The 23664-nt window shown below is 46.2% G+C and overlaps 1 protein-coding gene across 1 annotated transcript in view; it reads right to left on the bottom strand.

Annotated features, from left to right (window-relative positions):
• The window catches only part of RASGEF1C (RasGEF domain family member 1C), a 72450-nt gene extending 54355 nt beyond the window's left edge, over window positions 1-18095 (bottom strand). The window contains exon 1 of the mRNA XM_064672129.1: window positions 17911-18095. The gene's annotated coding sequence lies outside the window, so the exon portion shown is untranslated. The remainder of the gene's footprint in view (window positions 1-17910) is intronic.
• Window positions 18096-23664: the final 5569 nt, after the last annotated feature.

The raw sequence follows: 23664 nt of genomic DNA, 5'->3' as shown, positions 1-23664 counted from the left end.
CACCCTAAAATAACAGCAACGTGCTGTAGGACAAACCCTCTTCCCCAGCTCAATTTCAAATACTCAAAATACAGAGGGACTTTGGCAATTTAAAATACCTTCAGATTTGGTTCCCCCTTACCTTTGCAGGACACCATGGGATAACCAGGGACAGGAACTGAACTCAAGACCTTGAGCTGAAGGCTCAGAGATGGGCAGGAAGGCGTTATGCCCTTTGGGCTTAGACATTTTGGGAGATCACCATGAACATTTGGACCTAATCTCCAACTTGGGAACTGAGGTTTCTGAAGGCATGGAAGTATTTGGATCCCATGATCTGATTCTCACTTATACCCCGATGAGTCTAAGTCTGATGATAAATTAATGACTACATGCACCCAACATTTAGCTTTTCAAAGCCAAACAGCTATTTGTGGCTGCATTTTGAAACTCAGAATCCAACAATAATCATATAAAAGCTCAGCAGTTTCCATTTGCAGTCCAAGGTAAGAAGTAAGCAAGACAGCAGTTGGATGTTAATCTGGTGTGACCACATGCAGCAAAGCAGAGATCTTGCTCTCCCATCCCTGTTGCTTTCCTTGCAACAGAGACAGCAACTGGTAGAAAGTGGGGTGAGTCTGTTCACTCTGCTGATCTAGCAGAAAATTAACACACCAAGAAGTAAAAAACCCTCCAAGGACTGCCCTGCCCCTTATCAAAACTGAACATTGCCTACAGAATGAGCCCAGGGAGCCCACTCCTGTCAGCCACACAACCTGCAAACCCGAGGCAAGGGAGAGAGAGGAGATGCACAGCTCCAAAAGAGGAAAGAGACTCCCTTTTGGCACCAGTTCATGGGCAGGGTAAAACCTTCAAGCCATGCTCTCAGTGAGCAAGTAGCATCCAGCACATGTGGGGGAGGAGACAACATGATGCATTTTTGGGTCTAGTCAGCAGACAGAGGCAGGTCTGCAGAATAACACATAGCAGTGCACGCAGAGATGAGCACATAAAAATCCCAGCACATGGCTGGCAGTGGGCAGGATTCCTCCCCACAGCTGTGCCGAGGCACGCTCAAACGGGGGGGCATATTTGGCCTCCCCTCTGTACAGCTGTAAGCTTGGACAAAGTCCTGCCAAGCACAGAGGAGCGCCAGTTTCCACACCAAATCCCTCCCTGCTCCCTGCAATCCTCTGTGCATTTCTGAAAACTGGAAGGAAGAACACGTGTGAGAGAGGCAAGAGGACTTGTCCACCCACTGTGTGTTGGCACTTCAGTGCTGAAGGTGTGAGGACCCTTTGCATGGGGACAGCAGGCTCCTGGCAGCAGGTACCACTCACAGCAGCTCACTGCTGGACAGCTGCACAAAATTCCACCTCAGGCAGTGACCACAGTCTGAGCTGTGCCCACACTGTCCTGGAGATACTCAGCTGAACCCAACCAGAACCATCTTTTACCCACTGCACTGGTGCTGCCAGCAGAGCAACAGCAAACTGCAGGATTCTCTGCAGCCCTTTATTCATATTCTCTCAGTTAAGGGTATTTCCCTGGCTCTTCTGCAGGCAAACACCTTCGGGACCCACATCCTCCCAAACATACACAGACCCCTACTCCTACATTACGGAAAGACAAAGGTACTTGGGTCACAGCACACCCTGCATAAAGAACAGGGTTTCCTTGAACTCGTTTCTGTGTGAATGACAGCTTCATTTTCAGAAAGAGAAGCTCATTTTGATCCTTCTGAGTAATTCCACTGATTGGAGCCACCGGTAGATTGCTCTGTGGCTCATTGATTAAGCTCAATGTGAATAATTGCATTACTAAAATAGACTGGCTCAGGCACCACTGGTGACAAGTCAGAGCAGCCAGGGGTGGCAGAAGCAGCGCACCCACCTGACACTCCAACTCCAGGAGGGCAGTAGAAGGTGCTCGTGTGGCTGCAGAGAACTGACCTCCAGAAGGTCAGCAGCCTGCCTGTTCTTCCCTATGGCTGCATCTGGCTCCCGAGTGGAAGGACCACTTCATGCCGTGGTCCCAGACGTGAATTTAGTATGCATGACCGTGTTCCCGAGGGCAGCGCCTACGCGGAGCAACGCTGAACATGCTGACAAAGGCAAGGGAAGTGACCTGGAAATGACAAAGTGAAGCAAGGGAAGGAGCAAAGACGAGGTGGCTGAGGAGAAGCGTCTGCACAGTTCTATCCATAGAGCCCGCTGGGGAAGGCGGCGAGGTTTGTCTGATACGGTTGGCGCAGTGCAGGCGCCGCTACATGTCTCGGGGTTTGGGTTTGTAGATTGGCAGCCAGAAGACTAATCTTGTACCGCCCAGAAGTGGTGGGGGATACACAAGGAATCAAAAAAAAAAAAAAAAAAAAAAAAAAGAAGCTACTTTAGTTTTCCGTCACGTAGAATATTACGTCCAACGGCAGAGACGCACTGTCCTGAGCACAGCACCAGCTCCTGGCAGCAAGCACAGAGCTGCCACACAGTTCTGAGCAGCTTAAACTGTAATTCTCAAAGCTGGGGTCCCTTTTTCATAACAAGAAGCAGCAGAAAAATTGCTTTTAATAGGCAGAAGGAATCGCTCATAAAATCAGAGATCAATTCTAAAAAACTGAAGTGCTACTTCTCTCTCAAACACCGCAAGAGAGAAGAAACTTCCCTTAAAAAGGTGCCAATTAATTAATGAGATTTGGTAAATGAGTGCATATCCTGTGCAACAAACTACAGGCTTCCACTTCCAAAGTACTTTATGTTAAATTGGACAAAGACTCGTTATTCTGGAATAAAAGATTGCCCACTGGAGGCTTCACACTAAAGTAAGTATTCCAAGAATATCTTCATCCAGGAATACAAGCAGCGTATTTGCAAGTGGAGACGAGGCAACTCTTAAATATACTAATATCTCCTAAAGGAGTTAGCACAAAGATTTAGCACTTAGACAAAGGAAACACAGTAGCTCAGCCTATTGGTTACACAAAAGCTCAGGAGACAGAGGGATGAGCTGCCTCCTGTGAACAGAAGACCCTCAGGGCATGTCTGTGATATAAAGCAATGAACTGGCTCCACACCCTGCACTACACCACGGAGACATCACGTCTCAGACTGTCTCAGTACCTGGGGACCACCGTGTACTTTTATTTAAACAGTGAACTACAGTGTGAGCTGCTTTGTCTGGAGTTAGCTGAGGGTTGGGGCAGGAGCCCAGGTCGGGGTATGGACAGGACAGGAGAGCATCTTTAGCACTGTGCACAAGTCCACAGTGGATTTGGGCACCATCATCACATGGGTGAGAGCACAGCTCGAGCACAAGGCAGTGGTGGAGACCACAAATGGGCACCTGCTCCCACTTCACACTGGAGGTCCCCCTGACACCCTAAACCCACTGAGAGGTGGCAGGATGTCACTAACAAGGTCGACAGAAGAGACATCAGTCACTAGACCAGTGTGGTTTATAGGGACTGTGCCCAGCTCAACCTGTAACACTCCCAAAGCCTCCTCCTCCAAATTCCTCCCAAAACCTTGCCTACAAAAAGCTTTACAGCAGGAGGGTGCTCAGCCCAAATGAAGGGACACTCACCAGTGCCACACAGAGGGTTCCTAGCAGGTAAGTCATTTGGGATAGGCAGCATCCAGATGTTTGTTCCCTAGACCAGCTGATGACAATCCTTAGCAGACCACGTGCTACTGATACAGAAAGACTGTTCCAGTTGTTCTATGGAATAATAAGCGTCAACCTTGCCTCTTCAGGGGCATCTCTCAGCACTCTCACAGTGAACAGTCAGACTCAACTCACCAGGATGCCCAGCTCTTGACTTTCATTATGGTAAATTATTCACAGCAGAAGTGTCACTTTAGCAGGGCACAAATTCTTGTAATCATAAATATTTTCATATCATGACTTTCCTTCTCTTATACCTGTGGAGTCTTAGACCACACTGATTCTTTCACCTGTGCAAAGCTGTTCCCACACAGAGGACAGTCCTCAACTTCCTGGAACACAGAAAAAAACTCACAAGGACCCTCTCCAGATTTTCAGAAAGCAGCATTAATAGTAATTTCCTACAGCACTTTTAGGGATTTTTCCCATTCCTCAAAATAAATTTCCCTTTCCTACCACAAGACTCACTCTCCCTTCAGTATAATCAATATATTGATACAGAAGTGAATGCCTTGCCATACATCTTTTTACTGCTTTAATACCCTGACTTTTGCCTATGGCTGTGTGAACTAACTCCATTCTAAACCCTTAACTGTATTTCTGTACCAATGATTTCCAATTCAAAGGCTTTGCATTGCCAATTACACACATGCACGCACATACCTACATGTGCATCTTCTGTTAATGCTTTAAGCAATACTTCAATCCTTTAATATTCTTTTCAAGGCCTCTTACAATTTTCCCACAATGCTATTGAGGCCAGCAATTAACCCCACTGAAACATCACTGCTAGCACAGTGCAGTGGTCAGAGACAGGACAATGTCACAGAAACGTGCATTCACTTTCTCATACACAGGTATGAAGTCCTGGCTTGCCTATAACCATGTTTTTGCCAACTCATCTGGTGATGAAAACACTTATTATTAGTTATTCACAACTGTACTTACCCACCTCTGTTTTGGTAGTTCAGAGCAGGAGTGCTGAGTCATGCCAGGAGAATCATCCCTTTTTCTTCAGTGATCTCCCTGCCACGGCCAGTGCCATCAGTTGACACAGATTTTGCCTGCTGACAGAATTGAGCTGGGCTGTACAGCAGCAGGACAGCAGGAAGGTCTGCTACAGCAGCTGGGGCACATCGAGCCCCTCATCTCCTATATCATCCACCCCCGAAATGGCAGCAGGGAGGAGCACTAATTTCCATCCCCAGGCCTGCTTTTGTGCTGCCAACCACCTCGAGGTGTGGACACGGGCAGCAGATTAACCTGTCACAGACAGGATATGGCTGTATCCTCCCTGCAGTTTGTGCCAAGAGAGCTGGAGAAACTCCAGAAGTGGAAACTCGGATGTTCCTCAGAACCTCAATTTGCAGTCAGCCTTCCAAGAAACTACTTGTGTGTCTATAAAGTCTCCAGAACCATATTGGTTCTCACCCGTAGGAAACCAAGAGTAGAAACAGTCCCTTCCACAAGCCCTGGCTGATAGCAAATGTTTGACTTCTCATTCTGGGCGGTTTTTAAGCTGAAGTCACCTGCAGTGTCCTGTTTGGAAATGAACTTTTGTCTAATGGGATAAATGCACATTTCTGGTTAAAAACTGAGACTTTTTCCTGATCAAAGAAACCGGAACTTACATTGCATAAAGCAATACAGAAATCAAAATACACTTTTCCTATTTTGAGCAGGAAAAAAGAAACTTTCCTACATAAACATGACAGAACAGACACTCAGGTCACACACTAAGCATTTTACAGTGGTTTGGGAAAGAAAAGAAATACAAAACTTGAAGTTAATATTTCTCCTGGAATGAGATTAAAGATATTATTTTACGCCCTACTTGAAACATCATAGTAATTTTCATCTGCACTAATAAAAATAAATCAGCAGCTGATCTTCCATGCATTACAATTACCATTTCATGCAACAGTCACAATGTTTCTGAGATGCATTTGCCCTTTGGAACTCCTGCCACAAATAGAGATGAATTTAGGGACTGCTGTGTGCACAAATTTATTACATCAATTCTTTCCAAAGCAGGACATTGTCACGCAGAAAATGCAATGTGGGCAGCTCGAGAAAGGCATCCAGCACTAAGTAAAGACTTTTAAGGGGAAAATAACTAGAACCAAACAACTGAAAAAAAAAAAATCATCTTGCATGACACCAACTGTTGGGTGAGCAGCAGAGCCCTGTTTGGAGCACACCCATCACCCAGCCATGAATTAATGGATTCACAAGCAGCGCTCCTGCCCGCAGCTCAGCCTCTCACAGAGATGCTCACGTGCAGAGCAGGACACAGCCTGCTGTTAGGCAGGAGAAGTTCAATATTCATTAAGCAAAAGAGCCCTCACTCTATGCTGCTGCCTGCAGTACTGATCACCTCCCCATGGGTTTTGTCAATCCCGTGGGGAATGCTGTACCTCGAGACACCACACAATGCACCAACACCTCAGCTGGGGTGTTTGCACAGTCAGAGTCCAAAGCTGGGAGCCTGCAACTGCTTTTCTGGAGCAATTCAAATAGAAAATGCTGCAAAGACAAAAGGTTTAATCTCAAATTTGCATATAGCAACTTACCCTCGCAATAGTTCACTCCTCGAAAGAGAGCTACATGAAAAGGGAGAACTGAAGCAGGCAGCTGCACGGTGGGAGATTTACTCCCAGAGAGCCTATGGAGGCTTTCTTTTACAGCCCAGGACAGTAATACATTCAACTGTGCTAAAGCAAAAGTGTCAGGCACAGAGATTTAAGGAGATAATATAGTGAAGGCTCAGGGACTAGATAAAAATCATAAAAAGATGCAGGCAAAGGCTGCTTCTTCCTTGCTCTTTGCTATCAGTTGTCCCTGTTGTACTGGATGGGGAAGGCAGAGCACAACAGCTTCAGCAGGAAGGGTGGCTGGGGCAATTTTCTCTTCAGCTGCCCACAGCACACTCTCATGATCCAACTCCAAACCCAGCTTGCCCCCAGGGCCCCAGGGACCCTTGTCCTTCTGGCTCAGACAAACCCAGCTCTGGTCACCAATGCAAACACCTGCATTCAGGTGTATGAGGCACCAGATGTGCACAGGTTCAACCTGCTCTAGCCAGCACTGTCAGGTGGAAGTCTAACTTGCTTAAAGAGGCCAACCCCGACCTTAGATTCTTCTGTGTCTACATTTCTACTACTGAGCTCCACCTTGGCACCATCGAGATAATCTGAGAAGCTCAGTAAAACCACGGACAGAAAATACGAAGGTGTGGTAGAGACCCAACACTACATAAGCTGTCAAACCTCCCCTGCTCTCCTATCTCTGGAAGCCATGCAGAAAAGATCTTCATAGCCATCTGCTTGGTGCCTCCAAGCACTTGGTCCCACAGGTCACACTGGAAAAGCCCAGCAAACTGGAAAGCCCCACAGCCATCTTTCCAGCAGCACATGGGCTGAAGTCTGCTACCCCAGCACTGGCCACGCATGTTTGTCTCTGCTCTGTGCCTGAAAATGCTCTCTTTAAGACACAGCTCTGCCAAATAGGCTTGTCACCATCTTCCAAATAACTCACATGAATGTCTTGCATTTTTCAAGTGATGTCATGAAACACAGGGCTGCACACACCACAAACACTGACATATTTCACTAATACAATCCAGGAGCAGCATATGGAGAATATTTATACAGGTCTTTATTATTTTTTATGAAAGGTAAATGACCCTTTTGGGGAAATGGTGATTGGTGCTGACAGCATCTTTGTTTCTAGGAAAAAAAAAAAAACCAATGGAGGAGGCTCAGAGGCTTTGCAAATCTAACTCATGGGTACAAACTCCTCCAGTTCTGTTGAGGGGAAAAAAACATTCTCTTCTTCCTAAGATTTAATTGTCGTTCCTCTTATAAGCTGGTCTTACTAAACTTGTTACTCAACACAGTAATTAGCAGAAATAAGAAGATACGTATAAATAAAATTCAGCTATTGACTCTAATTAACTCTTCTTAATAGCTGTTTTACTAATTGGGGTGGAGCAATTTTGTCATGATTTTAGCTGCTGACGAACAATTAAGTAGAATGCAGCTTTAATTCCTTCTTGATCTCCTGACAAAAGCCAACACACATTCAAACTCATGTGAGAGAAAGCAAAACTAAATCAGAGCAATGTGACATTGGCACATGTTGTCTCAGCAGGTGAAAAGCAAAGCTGGGATGGTACCGAAACCTCAAGTCTTTGCACTTGAGCTTTCCCTGCTGACAGCAGTAACACCCTGGTGCAGGAACAGTGCCAGATTTGTGCAGCATTTCTTTGCCCTCCCCAGGAAGGGAAAGGCACAGAATAGCCCAAAGGAGGTGCAATGCATGGGACCAATGTGGCTTTTAGGGTGCTAGCACTTAACTCCTGTACTCTGATACATCTCACAGCAGCCTCTAGACAAGGCCCATAATCTCACTGTCCCTGTTTCCGTCCATCAGAAGTGGATACCAGCCTGTCTCCAACATGGAAGGACGCCTTGATAAATGCACTAATTATCACCAGACACCCCACCCAGCAAGCAAGAAAATAAAGGCCATTTATTTGCCCGTCTAGTTACAAAACCACTACCAGAAAACTCTGCAAATCAAAGCCCTGGAATCTAATTTAATTAAATCAATGAGAATTATATCATTAATTTATCAGCAAGCTCAAACCTAACAGGAAATTGTTTATATTGACCATGGACTCCTTCCACGGAGCCGCTTGTCGGTACCTCTGCTATCGAACAGCCCTGGCAGCCCAGCTGCACCTCTGCTGCTCCATTTGTCATCTCAGTGCACCATTTGTTCCTCCCAACACAGATCATCTTGCACAAAGCAGTTGTCATGCCTCTTCCTAGTCTCCACCATCTCAAGCACTTTACACATTCTCCTCCACACGTGCTCAGAAAAATCACTTGCCATAAGAGTTTTTAAATGGGGCTTGTCAAAGCATCAAGATAGAAGGTGTGCAGGGCAGAACCTCTGATTTCTTGTGCTTCTTGCTCAAACACTCAAACCCACAGCCTCGTACACAAACTTTTCTTTCCACAGCATACCAGTGAGATATTTAGACGTGGCTTGTAAAGAAGAATCCCAACAGAAGGGAAGGCGGGAGAGACACAACAATCTTAAAAGGAAACTTCATGCATGTAAAAGCCTACCAAAAGTAAAACCTGGATACCTGCAATGTAAACGATCAGGAAGTGCTTTAAGGCAATTTGGAAACACCATGTCAGTGGCTGGTTGAATACCTCCTTTGGAACACAAACATTTGTCAGGCTATTTATAGTCCAAGGGGAAAAGCTTCTGGTTTCCCCCATCCAGGCACAGCAGAGCACAGTCTGTTCTCAGTGAAGAACATAAATTTTGAGCAACTCCAACAAACATGAACAAGTCACTGGTTTCATCTCAATTTAACTGATTTTAGAAAACTTAAAGAAGTGATACTCAAGATGACGGCTCTCAAGAGAGAGAGAGACACTCAAACCCCTACTAGACTTTCTATTGTGTAGACAGCAACTGCTGATTTATTGACTGCCAAATGCTGTGGATCAAGACTTAGTATTTGCTAATATTTCTCCTGAAATTGGCCTTTAATGGCCTAATTCAACTCCCATTAGTAAGAAAGGAACAGCACCTATTCTCTTTAATGGAATTGAATAAGTTGTATTAGTCAGCAGCTGGTCAGGAAAAATAAAACATTCAGACCAATTAGTCTTTCTGGCTACATTTTGTCTGATATGAAAACTTCAAAAAGGCTAAAAGGAAGAAATTATAGTGCCGTTTCCAGATTAAAAAGAAAGGTGTTGAGAAGAGGAAATCCACCTCTCATTCACTTGGGTGTAATTCAGAAGTAACCCTGGCGAAACCAGGGCAGCTCCAGGAACACAAATACGAAGTGACAGGGAAATCCAGCCTACTATTCACATCACATATTCCATGGTTCTTTCTATTTCACAGTAATACACCAAGTTAAGCTGCTTATTAGACGGGCACATTCTCCTAACAGCAGCCAGACTTGTGTGTTATGTTGGGCTCGCCATCAGCACTGACCGCCCCGTAATCATAATTCTGCTGTCATTTGTGGTTCCACTTCAGAAGATCCTTGCTTTAACACACAAATTGGATCACTGTTAGCACTGTTACAGCCCAGAACAGAGGCATGTGAGTAATGCCACGAGAGGGACTCCTTGTAACCATCCCTGTTTATACAAACCTCTTGCACATTTTCCTAACAATCTGTTCCTTCAAATACTTCTGTTGGATGCTGTGGCACATGCTTCCAAGCCCCACAACACACCCATTAGCAAATAATGGCCTTCCTGAAATTACCTAATAACAGCCATAAAGAATAAAAAGGCTGTTGGATAGAAAATCTTCTATAGAATAAAAAAAACCACTAAATTTTTATTAGCAGAATCACTAACAGACACATGGTTCTCACGTGATCGATTGACTTTTAGGAAACGCCTGGTATCAGATAACGAAATTATCCCACAAAACAAAAACAACCCCCAAACCAGCAATTTCAAAAAGCACGCTGCAGTCTGGCAGCTCATGAATGAAACACTCCGTAGGTGTTTGTGTACATTTATAATTTACTACACCACATTAAGAAATAAGACAACTGCAAACGACAGGCTGATGCTCTCCCAGCTGTGTACACTATGTAATGATACCTTCTACCAGGGCTCAGACAGCCTCACTACCAGCCTCTCAGTTGGGAGACAGAAGGATCCAAATCAGTTCCAGCAACTGAGTAATGAATGGCAGCCACTCTGCTTTTATAAAGTTCTAAAGCAATACACACTGAGCATCTGAAATGCTGTTTAGCATATGCACATGCCAGGAACAGAAGCACAAATCCCATCCCCGATGCAACAGAAGAGCACACAATGCTGGCAGTCTCCATGGAGGCCAGGAGGAAGAGGAATCTCTCCTCCAGGTCTTGGCACAGCAGCAGCCATGAGGGACACTGCTAACCTTGTCCTCCAGCAGTGCTTGGAGATGGGGAGCACTAATTGCAACTCTCCCTCCATCCCCTCTCCTTGGAGCAGGGCAGAAAGTGCCAAGACACACTGCTCCTCAGCAGGGACAAAATCCACAGCCTAGTGCCCGGTTCTCACCTCTCTCATGTTGTGTGCACAAGGCACAACTGGTTCAAAGTTCTCCCCCAGGTCCCATCTCACCTGCTCCAGACCTTGCTTTCATCCTGCATCCCAAACTTGCATAAAATCACTGCTAATCTCATACAGAGGCAGACATCTATACCTGGCAGTTCATGCAGGACCAGGTTCAGCCCCTCTGGAACAAGGCACCAAACACAGCCAGCCACACACTCAGCTTTACACATGCTCCCAGCTCAGGGAGATCTCCAGGTGCAGTTTTCAGCACATAAGTAATCCTATGAAACATCAATGTAAGTGTACAATGCTCAGAAGTGCCTCACAGCATCACAGGATAATTTCTACAATACTTTCACCTGCTCTTTATCTTTCAACCTGAATTTCTCCACTGGACCTGCTGTTTGCAGTTGCATCTGTAACCCTAGTGAATTATTTCATGCTGGGCCATCCTAAAGGTTGAATCATAAGTGACCCACATAACCATAACCCCAAACTCCTTTCTGTGCACATGGGCAAAGGATGCTCTGGAGAGTTTCAGTTCCATGAACAAGGTGACAGATTTGAATGAAGCGATGGAACAGATTGAAGATCCTGACAGTCATCTTTGCTCTCTGCAGATCCTCTGACTACATGTAGCATCTTGCCTGTGTTCCAGTTTCAGTACAGCTGAAGTCTCCTGGCAGCAATCCAGGGACAGCCATCCAGACCTTATGCTTTCAGAGGGCACCTCCAGTCCACAGGGCAGAGCAAGGGACTGTCTGAAGTTGTTCCTGAAGCCTGTTCTCTTGCCTGACTTCCATACCCCTGCATGACCCTCATTCCCATACCCTATCCTGAGCTCCAGCCCTACAAAAAGCATCAAGCCTTTTGCCGGCACCAGTGTGGTTTGTCACAACTTCCTGCACTTGTGGCTTTCTCTTCTACTTGTTTCAAGTTGTGGAAGGTATGTGGAACATGAGCCCCAAGCCAGGTGACCAGGCTGTACATGGGATAGGATGTTTATCCACGCGCATTGGAACAGCCAACACGTACACGTTCAGAACTGCTGTAATCAGGAAATGAGCCATGAAATGTGTAAGCGGCGGCACATTAATAATCTGGTTTATAGTTTAAATTAGAATCTTTGGAATTTCACAGCCAGACACTTTTAAATAGGTCAAAAATGTGGTAATCACACTTAATGATCGCACTGCGATGTGCACCGCATCAGAGCAGGGAGTGAGGAAACCTGAGCAGCATGGATATGAACTACTGGCACACTTAGAGAAGCCCTGAATGAACCTCAAGAGCAAACCAGATAGCCCAGGCCAGAAGTTTGGGGTTTTTTTTCTTTTGGTCCTGCTCTTCAGAAATGAAGTCTGAGATCTCATAGATCACAAACAACAAATGCTGTGCCTCTGTATTTTCCTTTTAGTTAACACTGCAGATTAGCAAAGGGTTTGACCACTTATAGGTAGAGAGAATTTAATGATGGAAACAAAGCCTTTCCCAGCTGAGAACATGGGTTTGGCACACGTCACCCCCAGTACACAGAGTTAAAACACATTCCTGGGTATCAGCATTTTGATTTCTTTTAAAGAAGAGAACAAGAATTGACAGATTGATCACAGTAATCTCACAGTCTCCAAACCAGGGAAACCCTTCACAATTTTTCTAAGTTTAGACACATGACTATGGTCTCTTTACAACAACTTGACTTTACGTACAATAAACCTGATGGGAAAATTGAGTAAAGAATTGAAAATTTCAGCAAAAGAGGCAGTTGTTGCTAATTAATCCTGTCCTGTCAAGCTGCTGAGGCATAACCAAAAAGGTAAACCAAGGAAAAAAACAAAACAGCTATATTCTATGAAAACAAAGTCAATGTTTGTCTACTGTGAAAGTACAAAGTCAGCAGGGGAGACTGCTTGGAAGCTTATAAGAAAGCAGGAGAGAAATGTTTTTTTGGTTTCTTTTTTCCTCCAGTCAAACTTGGTTTCTTCTAAAAAAACAAAGCAAGGCAAAAGATGAAAGGCCTTCTCTTCTGAAGCCAAAGATGAAGAGTACAAAGAATATTAATGACTAACAAGTCTGTCTGTAAATGCCATGAGCTTAGCTGTAGTAGGGACTAAAAGGAAGAACAGTACTGCTATTAACTAATAAGTTTCTGATCTAACAAGCAATGATGAAGGCTGATTGGGTCATCTATGGAAGGGAACATGAGTTCTGAAGAACACAGGTTCCCTACAGAGGATAAAAGGAAAGAGGGAAAGATGCCATTATGTACGTGTAAAAGCTCAGGAAGGTTGTGGTTCATTCACAAAGCATGTAAAGGCAGTAAATTCCCAATTAGGGCTTGTCTGTCCCTCACACACGTCTATATGCACAGGTACTGCTGTCCTGTGGGAAACTCCAGAATTGCTGCAAATTTGTCACTTGCCTTGTACTACAAAACACTGGATTTTGATAAATTGAATTTTATAAAGGGAAAACTCAAAATACACAGAAACTTGCCTTCGTCACAGTTTATTGGACCCAGCATGAGCCTGCCTGGGCCCCAACAGCTTCCCAGCACACTGGCATCCCACTGTGGGTCTGGGGAGCTCTTATGGACCAGGGGCAGAGCAGCAAAGGAGGGAGGCATGCACTGGCCTCTCCCCCCTGCACTGCCCTGCATGAGCACAGCCCTGCGGGATCAGTGCAAAGCACGTTCCTCTAGGTTTGAAGTTAACCCATTCTCTCTTGAGAAATTCTTCTAATTTAAGAAATGAAGCACAATAAAACCAGGAAGAAGAAGAAGAAAAAACAAAACACCTCGGAGCTGAAAATGACAGGATGCCAACTTCAGATTTGGGAACTGATTCATTTGCCAGCTCACAGGCACGCACACCTAGTGTGTCTATATTTATATGCATGGACTTGGGCTCCCTGCTCTGTAGAGGCACTGAGTATTTTTAAATCAGTGAGAAATCAAGAATCACTGCACTTTGAGAAGATGGAAAAAATCCCCTTTTTCTAAGCTCAGATAAGAGGAATCTTGACGCAGCAGCTCTGCCTGCAACACCCAGCAAGGCTGAGAGCCAGCACGGACACACAATTTTCTCTGAGATTCCTTCCCTTAGCAGGCCACTGCTCACTCCTGTAGACAGACTATTTTGCAGTGGAGTCTGACCCAGCAGATAATACGAGAAGCCTCTGTGTCAGGATGCAAATCTGGGGAGCATTCTGACCGTGTGAAAGATGGCAGAAAGAACCCAGTACCGCCAGAGAGCTGTGCTGCTGCCCCTTCCTGCTGCCTTACTGGGCTGGGAATTCAAAGCTCCAGGTTCAATGCCCAGCTTTATCCATAACCCACAGTGGTCTCACCAAAGATCGCCAAACTCTCTCAGCATCCCCTTCTGGAAAAAGGGGATAACAACACGTCTCAGCAGCATCACAAAGGTTTGTTAATGCTTGCAAGCACTTCGTAGATAAGGAACATCAAGACGGCAGTTAGCAGAGGGATTTGGGGCACAGACAGACATAAATCCAAAGCACTCATATCATACACTTTTTAGACAAGCATAGCAGTAGATCTGCTCCCTGCATTTAGTGGTTGTGGGCTCCATCCTCTCAACAGACTGAGCACTCTTGTCTTTGATCCAAAAAATGAGTCTGTGGAGAATATTCACATGTTTAATGTTAATCATATGCTTAAATCCTCTGAATCTATAAAGAGGGTAAAGGAGAAAAGTGTTCCCCGGCTCCAAAACAAACACACATTCCCAGAAGTTATATTTAGGACATGAGTAAACATTTGACCAGCAAAGGCCTTCACTATACACCTGCTAAGCTTCTGCATCCCTGAGGAAACCTGCAGGTGGGGAAAACGTCCAGAGGGAGTTTGCTTAGACAAAATCTCTCAAACTCAACCAGCATGGTGCTATGTGATAGAAGCATCCCAGAGCACATGAACTACTATTCCTCAGGCAGAGCAGCTCTAGAGAAAGGAAATCAGAATCCAGAATAAATGAACTAAGGAACTCAGCACACGGATTTGAACTTGTGATTCTGGATTCATTTGCAACTATTAATTCCCTCATTTATTAACTGTCTATTGTGAGGGAAGAGGCCTTCCTCTGAGGACACTGCCACCCAGTCCTCCCAAACTCCATGTGCCATTGGCAGCACCCAGAAAGCATCTTCTCCTAACTCTGCATCAGAGAGGAACAATACTAAGCAAAAGGCATTGGATTCCCCTTAAAGCCTTGTTCATTTTCAGCGCTGCTTGCTCTCTCTCTCATCTTTACTATCTGAAACACCTAACTCAATTTACATCCTGGTAAACTCCTGGCCAAGCTAATGGCTTGGGGCTACCAGTCTCCTAAGCCAGCTGGCCAGGGTGTCCGTAAGGCTCTGCTCTTGCATTGACCCCACCTTTACTCAGATCCTTTCCTGCAGATGGATCAAGTCAGTGGAGTGAGGGCACAACTCCTTTTGCACAGGTTTGCTCAGCAGAGCAAGAGCAGGTACCTGCAGCACTAGGATGCACCGAGCTCCAGACGCTCCTGCAGAGCAAAGCACTCCCAGCCACATCCACGGCTGCAGAGTGGACACAGCCCTGACCAGATGAGCATCTGCAGCATAAACATACAACTGGCATCCAGAGATCATTTTCAAAGCCCTGTCAAACAAGAAAAGCCTCAGGCAACCAAAGGACCACTATCCAGAGCTTCGCTGCTATAGCAGATCTGTAAACATTATCCAGCTTACTCACAGCAACATCACATTTTGCCAGCAATGTGAAAAGGACAAATCACTCTCTCACCAGAGTAAATTGTCCAAGATGCTAAATAAGGCTGCTAATTACTTCTGAGGATTTTTAAAGAATCCTTTAAGATTACTGTCCTCAAATTTGATTAAATAATGCTATAAATCCTTTCAACTGAACATCATCAGATGAAGTTGACTTGACGGTATAAAAGAAATGTTTTCTCCTCAAGCAATGGCCTTCTGAGAAGTGTGCTGTATTTTTACAGTACACAGCACTAAACCAGAGGGAGCTGTTCCATTTGCACCTTGCAAAGGGTTAATAAGGTGTTTATCTTCCTTGTTTGGCTCAATTAGAACTACACAAAATGCCAATGTATTTCTACCTTCACCTGCCCTGAACCAAGAACCACAAGGGATGGAATCACATTGCTGGGTGAGGCTGTAAGAAGTCCAAGGGAAGTTAACACAGCACTAGAAATGCTGGTTATGCTTCTCCACATCCTTTGCAAAACGCTTTGCTGCTCCAAGGTTTGCAGCTACTAAAGAACAACATGAAGTTCATTGCTGTTGCAGCTCATCAGCACGACCTGGCAAAGCCCACCACTGGGGAAGCCCTCTGGAGAGGACTGAAAGGCCCAGGTGACACTTCCATGACTTTATCAACAATTCCACGGAGGAAGAAGCACTATCTCTTACGATAGGGTAAGGTACAAGGCATAACTTCTCAGAGAATCTCTCACAATAAGCTAAGACCTCTTAGACATCTCTGGTGCCTTTGTGTTGTTTGGTGCCTCCATTAATATCACCCAGGAGGTCAGACTTCATTACCAGGCACTCTTCCCTGGCTAGACCCTTGACTCTCCCTTTGCTCTACCAGTTCTTTGTTGGAATATGTGAAGAGCCAGAGGGTAACAAAGGAATGCTCTCCCCATCCTCACCCCTTAACCCAGTTGTCCTTCCCCATTCCACACAGGCAGCCCACTCCTTCTCCCATCCCTGACAAAACAGATGAGATTAAAAGAGTCCTGGAAAGCAGAGCACCAGCATGATGCATCTTTCAGTGCTGAAGAGGGCAGACACACCTTCAGGCACAAGGTGCTCCTGGCTGCACCACAGAGCACAGGTATCCCACATCCAGGACTGCTGGAATACACCTTTTACACTACATTGGCTTGGGAACGATAATTAAGTCTCAGACTAATTTCTTTCTGATCAACAGCTCTGAGTGAGTCCCATTAAGTCAATTCCCAATGCCTTAAATAAGGAGCCCACGAAGCTACTAAAACAATGACAGTCTTTTTACCTGGGAAATAGCTGTCTAGGAAATTTCTCCTGTGCAATACAAGTGTCAGTAAAAATACTGACAGGTTTCAGTAACATGATAAGATGTGCCATCCCCAGCCTACTCAATACAGGCAGAGACCATCAGGTCTAGAGAATACAATCCAAGCACAAGTGGTCCCTTCACTTCTCTTTTTCCCCTCATCTCCCAGCGTTTCATCCTGTGCCAGAGGGATCAGTGCCCAGTGCGGGTTCTCACAAAAGCCACCGAAACGCCCCAGGCTATACGATGTCACCCAGGAACACCATGGGTATTAAAGCCACCACTGCGGGATGAGGTCTGTGCAGCTGCTCCCCTGTCCTATTAATTGGGTACTATGGACACGCTCCCGCCGTAAGCACATCTTTGACATAACATAGCATGACAATTTCTTCAGAGTCACAGAAATGCAGAGCATACAAATAAACCTGAATGCTGAAACCATTTCATTGTTCATAAGAACATGCACGTTGCACCTGTTAACGACCAAGGGCTGTGTCTGTGCCTTGGAGCTGATTATTTCAGCCTCTAACAAGCCTGTCTTGGAGGACTGTTAAATTCCAGGAGTAAATAGAGCAACAGCAAAATTATTTTACAACAAGAAATCATTACCGAATATACACAGAGAGAGGTCTTTAAATCCCAGGCAAAGAAAACAACCCTCATACTGACATTTTTCCCCGGAGCTTCTCACAACCGCTGAGTCAGTTTAAATTAAATTTGGCTGAAACAAAATAACTCCGAGACTGATACTGGTAAAGTCCTACCCTGAAACAAATGTTCGGGAGCCCAACTGCACGGGGACTCCGGATAGACAGGGAGGCAGGACGCTGGCGCGTCAGAACCGGGGAGCGCTCCCCCAAAAACCCCGTCCCGGCGGGAGGGACCGGGCGGCAGCGCCGGGGGAGCCGCGGCCGCCGCAGGGAGCAGGTGGCAGGGCCGGTCCCCGCAGCCCATCCCATCCCATCCCTTCCCAGCCCGGCCCCAACACGGGGCGAGGTGGGGGGGCGATGTTTTCCGCGGAGAGAGGGACGCGGAGGAGCGCGGGAGCGGCGGCTGCGGCAGCGCGGAGCGGGCAGGGCAGGGCGCGGCGGAGGGGACGGGGATGGGACTCACCGAGCTACGCGCGGCTGCTGCCCCCGCTGCCGTCCATGGGGGCGGCGGGGGGACGGGAGCCCGCTGCGGGCCAGAGCCGCCCCGCGATCCGCCGCATCTGCCCGCCGCCGCGGAGAAGGAGGAGGAGGAGAAGGAGGAGGAGGAGGAAGAAGAGCAGCCCGCCCGCCCCGGCCCCCGCACAGCCCGGCCGCAGAGCGCCGCCTGCCCGCCGCGCTGGGAGGGTCCGCGGCGGGGGGGGGGCCCGGCCGGGGGCAGGTGCGGCCGCCCGGGGCGGGGGGCGGCGCGGGGATGGGGCGGGGGGCGGCCCCGGGGCGGTGCAGCTGCCGGAGCGCGGAAAAGGGTGGAGGGGGAGAGGAGGGGGTGGAAGCGCCTGTGCGTAACGTGGCCCGGCGCGAATCCGCCCCGCGAGGGCTTTTAATGAAGTACAGATGTTCCCTAATATAATTATGTCGTCCTCGCCCCGATAATTGGCTTTGGCAGCCGCGCCGATCGAATCCCCCCTGCGCGGATGCTGTGTCCCCCTCGCCCGCCGGCATCTCCCCCGACACCGCGGCCGGGCACTGCCCTGGGGACCCCTCTCCGGATGTACCCCGCACGTCCAGCACCCTTCTCCTGAGAACCCCGTGCTTAGGGACCTGACATTGCAGTGGATGCTTTTGGCTCACGGCAGGTGAAAATTGAGGGGCAACGTTTGTTTGCTTATTTCTTGAAGTGCGTGTCCTTAGAAAGCACGGGCTTGCTTTCTAACTGGGCTGCTCGCAGGCATGGAGGACAAAACGCCCCGGTTACATAAATGAAAGTTTATCGCACACGTTGGGAAAGGGCCGTGTGATTGAACAGGAGCACGGCACTGCTTTAGGGTGGCAGCAGAGGGTGTCCTGGCTGGCTGAGCAGGACCAGCACAGCCTGTGCAGCTCTCTCACTATACCTGTGCTCTCAACGGGCCAGGTGAGTTGCAGCTGGTTAAAACACCCCAGTTCTCCCCAGCTAGGTTTGTCTTTAGGGAATTTGCCAGTGAAGACACGCTAATACAAGCCAGATGTGTGGGTGTTTTATGCATCTATGTGGGGAAAATGGATCAAGCCCACAAATTCATCTTGCAGAGGACAAGCAGCCAACACAAGGTAATGATTTCTAGTCACTACAGGCCCCAGACCACACCGCTTTCACCCGATGACTCAAAGCCGAAACCCAGCCATGCCATTCCTGCTGACACTTGGACACTGTGAGGAGTGTAAATACTTCAGATAAGCAGGATTAGGGAATTCTCCTAGCCCAGGGCTGCAAAGGGGAGCCACAGAGAGCCTGCACATCTGAACCTCTCTCATGTCAGCTCGGGCAGTGTCTAAGGGGTTGGGCATTTCTGTGTGTTAACACAAAATGCAGGTTGGAAGTCAGCTCCCCCAACCCCCAAGAAAGAGCACATCCTGCCCACTCCTTTTGCACAGTCCAGGTTTTAACCACCAGATTTATCACCTTTTTTGTGTGTGTTTTGTTTTAAGTGAAGGCAAAAATTACAGTCCTTTCAAGCAATTACCAACTTCTCAGCACAAGCCCACAAGGATAGTCACACTCCCATTTTATATTTACCAGTGGCACCAAGGTGACACCTGTGGACTGAGAATCATTTTGTACCTATATGAAGGGTAAAGGGGTGGCTCTACCCAAAGACTGGGGCTACATCAGTGTTAACTCTGGCCTCAGCACGAGGAGCTCTGCCGTTTCCTCAGCAGGAACACCAAAATGCTCCTTGTTTTTACACCTGTGCTCTACAGATTTCTAAGGGACCCAAGCAAACAGGGCTTCACAAGCTGTGCAGGACAGGGAGTATCCTTGGTTTGCCTTAGACTGGGCCCCTTTGGGGTTTTGCTCACCCTCCAATACCCCCATGGCTGCTCAGATGACACAATCACAGAGATGGAAGTGATGCCATGTTTCCAGCCACTATTTTTCATATTGTTCTTGATTCAGCTGTGATCCCCAGAGAGCAAAGGCATGGGGAAGGTGTAATGTCAGAGGCAGCCGTGTGTATTCCCTAAGCACAGTTGCCTCTAGAGCTGATGGCTTAGGAGGCAGGATGGGGATGAAGAAACTAAGATTATCCTTTCCTCTAGTTTAACTTTAGCCACAGTAGAATCTTTTCTTAGGAGGATATAAATACAAAAGAGGTGAGGGAGGCACAAAATCAATACAGTCTGGAACAATGTGACTTGAACCAGAGGACAAGCAGCCTGACAGACTGACTGCAGTTTCTCTCTTAAGGTCTTTTTTCGAAATGTTAATTTTTTTATTTTAAAAACCAGCCCAGCATAATTACAGGCTCTCACTTAGACTTCCCAATCTTCCTCTAAAACCAACATAGAAATAACTTCAGAGAACTACCTAGTTTAGTTTTCCCTCAAGGGCAGATGTAGGAGAACATTCACCCTTAATGGGGGAGTCCTCCAGTCTGAGAGCTCTTGAGTGAAGATACAAGTAAAACTCACACACTTACCTTATTGGCAACATCCTTGGGTTTTTTATGCTTCATGGACCTTTCAGCAGGAGTCTTCTTCTCCCCTCAGGTCTACAGATCAGTACTTTTCAGCTGCCTCTCATTGACTCAGTTTTTCCACCATCTTTCCAGGTGTTAAGCTGATAAGTGTGTGATTTCCAAGGACCAGCTTTGTCAAAGAGAGGAGGAACAGTGTACTCACTCCTCTCCGACCTCTGTTATAGTTCCCATTCTCCACACGTTATTAAAGGTTCAGAGCTGGCTTCAACTTGTTCCTTAGATATTCCAGGGTAATATTCCTCAGGCTTTGCCCTTTTCAGTGTACCTTTTGTTTCTGTGCCCCTCTGCAAGCAGGTACTTGCTGTTTCCTGAAGTTATTCTCCTAGAAGCAGAAAACAGGGAAGCTTAATGTAAAATTCAACCACTAACAGGTCAATCACTGATTTTGTTCTTTATTTCGTCCCACTTTAAGAATAAACGGTTTCTTAAAAGAAACAAGGTAACATAACTGTTTGATCCCGAGCAAATAAGAACAACGCCTTTCTCCCCCTGGGATAAGGCACCTGTCCAACATTTTATTAACTTTGCTAATTGCATTAAGCATCCTGCAGTGCTGAACAGTCATCAGCTGCTAATTCCCAGATCTCTATAGTGGAGTTGACTGTTAAATGAGAAAAATTCATAGCAGGAAAAGAAAAAAAAGGGCATTTTAGACCCACAGTAGTAACCAAATTATCATACAGTTCTGAATTCTGATCAGGTCCCAAGCAGTGATCATATTTTATGAACAACTGGAAGATGATGTTAGGACTCACACAATAAATATGAGCTATGTGGGCACAAGTGAGATTGATAAATAGATCTTACATGTTGAGACATTTCTACAAACAAGAAAAATTAGGTTTCCATATGTGAATATTTTATGCAGATTTTTATGCAGATAATTTGTACCTGCTCTTTCATTTTGTTACCTGTAGTACTACATGTTAATGTAATAATAATCTAAATTTACATACACAAATTACTGGAAGGTCTGGATCTGGCACACTGGGGAGTAATTTCTGGCTGGAAACATTAGCAGTGTGATAACTATTTAGACAACTATATGAAATGAAATAAGCACTTGTCAAAGGAAAAGTGCATTGTTATGAAAACTGGAATTGGTATAGTCTCAACTAAAAATGTAACCTGTGAAAAAGAGTTAATTAGAAATTATCTCCTGCCTTACTGCTTTTCCTGTTTCTTTCCTGCCTTTCCTGGGATGAAATCCTGCCCCCCAGGAGCAGAGAGCTGGGGAGGCAGAAGCAGCTGTACCTTGCTGCAGATGTGGAAAAGCAGTAAATCACAGCTCAAAGTGGAGGGTTGGCAGGGACCAAACACGCCTGTGCCAGAGGGGGACCCTGTCCAGGCTGTGTGTGACCCACACACAAGGACTGGTGGTGCCTGCACAGTAGGTTTGGCATGGGAAATGTCGACCTTTAATTTTGGTCCTGACAGTATTGAAGACCTGAATTCTGCTCTGCACTAAGGAGAAGCACTAAGGTTAGAGGGGACACATGGAAGAAGCTGCAGCTGTCCTGCAGTCACTGTCAGACAGTGTTTTCCAGTTGACATGTATCCACATTTTCCATTTTTAAGAAGCACAAGGGCATTTTGACCATAGTTTTGTGAAAGTAATATTATTTCTGTCTTTCATTATTTGTTCACCAGGGAACCCATTCTACAGCCAACCAGAAGAGAACTGTATGGAAGGAAGCAGGAAAAAAAAGAGAAAAGAAAGAAAAAGCCAGTCAAGCTACTGCTAATCATGTTAATTTATATATGTTGTTTATAATTAGCCTGTTTAAACAGGCTTATTTCTTTCTTCAGTAAAGACCACATCTCTCCAGGACTCTTGCCATGTCCATTGTCTTTGTGACAGAGAGTAGTGATAGGTACCAATTACTTGGCTGTTATTTAGTGAGTACTCCAAAGTACTTTGATGCAGCAGCATTGTAAATTCTCAGTAGCAGCTAATTGTCTCATTTTAATTCATTTTTAATGAGACACCTGGGAGAACGAAGAAACATCACAAACCCACAAAAAACCTGAATATTCTTGAGTCAGTCTCCCAGTCTCTCCTCATTTCTGCCTTCCTACAAAAGGATATTTTGGTACTAGCACACAAAGGTGCAGCCCCTTGGCTTCACCCAGCTGGGTGACAGCATCATTCCTTGACACATCATAACCTTCTCCCACGGGCAAGGGAGGACAATGGTAGAATCTAGGAAACACCATGGCAGGAATCCAGAAAGAAGAAGCCTCTGGTCCTCAGACATTCCACATCTTCATCACTTCTGTCTCTCTAGACAGCCAAACCACATTTCCACAGTCGCCAGCAGGCTGTAAAAGGAAGGGTTGTCACTCACCATCATTTGACATTTAGATGTTGTTCTCAGATGGAAAGAAAAAAAGGTGGCAAAGGGGTATATTTGCTTCAGCAGCAGCTGACTTGTTCCATACTTTTTTGTGAAAGGGAAAGGTGTCCTCTGACAGTCACCAGCTTGGTTTCCTTAATAAAGAAAGACACACACCCTCTTGGTTCTCACTCACAGGGCTTAGTGCTGCACTCTGTGTTAACTTCAGCATCCACATTTTATTGACTCAACAGGGGAATTAATTTCAGTAAGACAGAACTGCCCAAATCTCTATCAGCAGTCTGGCTTCAGGAAGTCACTGGCACAGCATCCCGTTGGTCTCTGCTGCTGTGGTGGCTGGAGGACAGAGGAGCACACTCCAAGGTGGCCACTAACCAAGCCACACAAGGAGCTCATAGATCAAACCCAGCCCTGCCAATTGCACCCAGGAGAAAGAGCATTGGACACTGAGAAATGCATGTGGTATGTTCTCACTTTAATTAGAAAGGTACCTGTGGTGACAGATTTGCCATGTTTTCACTGAGCGATTTATCAGAAATTGAAAGGCACACCCAGTAAATCATGTGGTTTCACTAAGATATTCCCCTCTCAATTTTGGTAAACAGCTGTGCTCTTTCCTTAGGGTTGTGATAATTTTTACCAGGTGAGGCCTGTCAGCAGCCACAGGGTGTGGCTGGTCCACAGCCACCACAGGAGTCACCATCCCTGGAGCAGTGTCCCCACTTGCCCCCAGGGTCAGTGTCTGGAGCTCTTTGTGTGGCTAAGCCCCATCCTTGCCCCACATTTTAACTGATATTCCCTGTCTTTAGCTCTGACACCTTAATGAGGGTTTGGCAAAGCTAT

This window comes from Pseudopipra pipra, chromosome 15 (genome assembly GCF_036250125.1).
Source record: "Pseudopipra pipra isolate bDixPip1 chromosome 15, bDixPip1.hap1, whole genome shotgun sequence".
NCBI lineage: Eukaryota > Metazoa > Chordata > Aves > Passeriformes > Pipridae > Pseudopipra > Pseudopipra pipra.
Note: the sequence above shows the minus strand (reverse complement) of the source record. Positions and strands in the feature narration are given on the sequence as shown.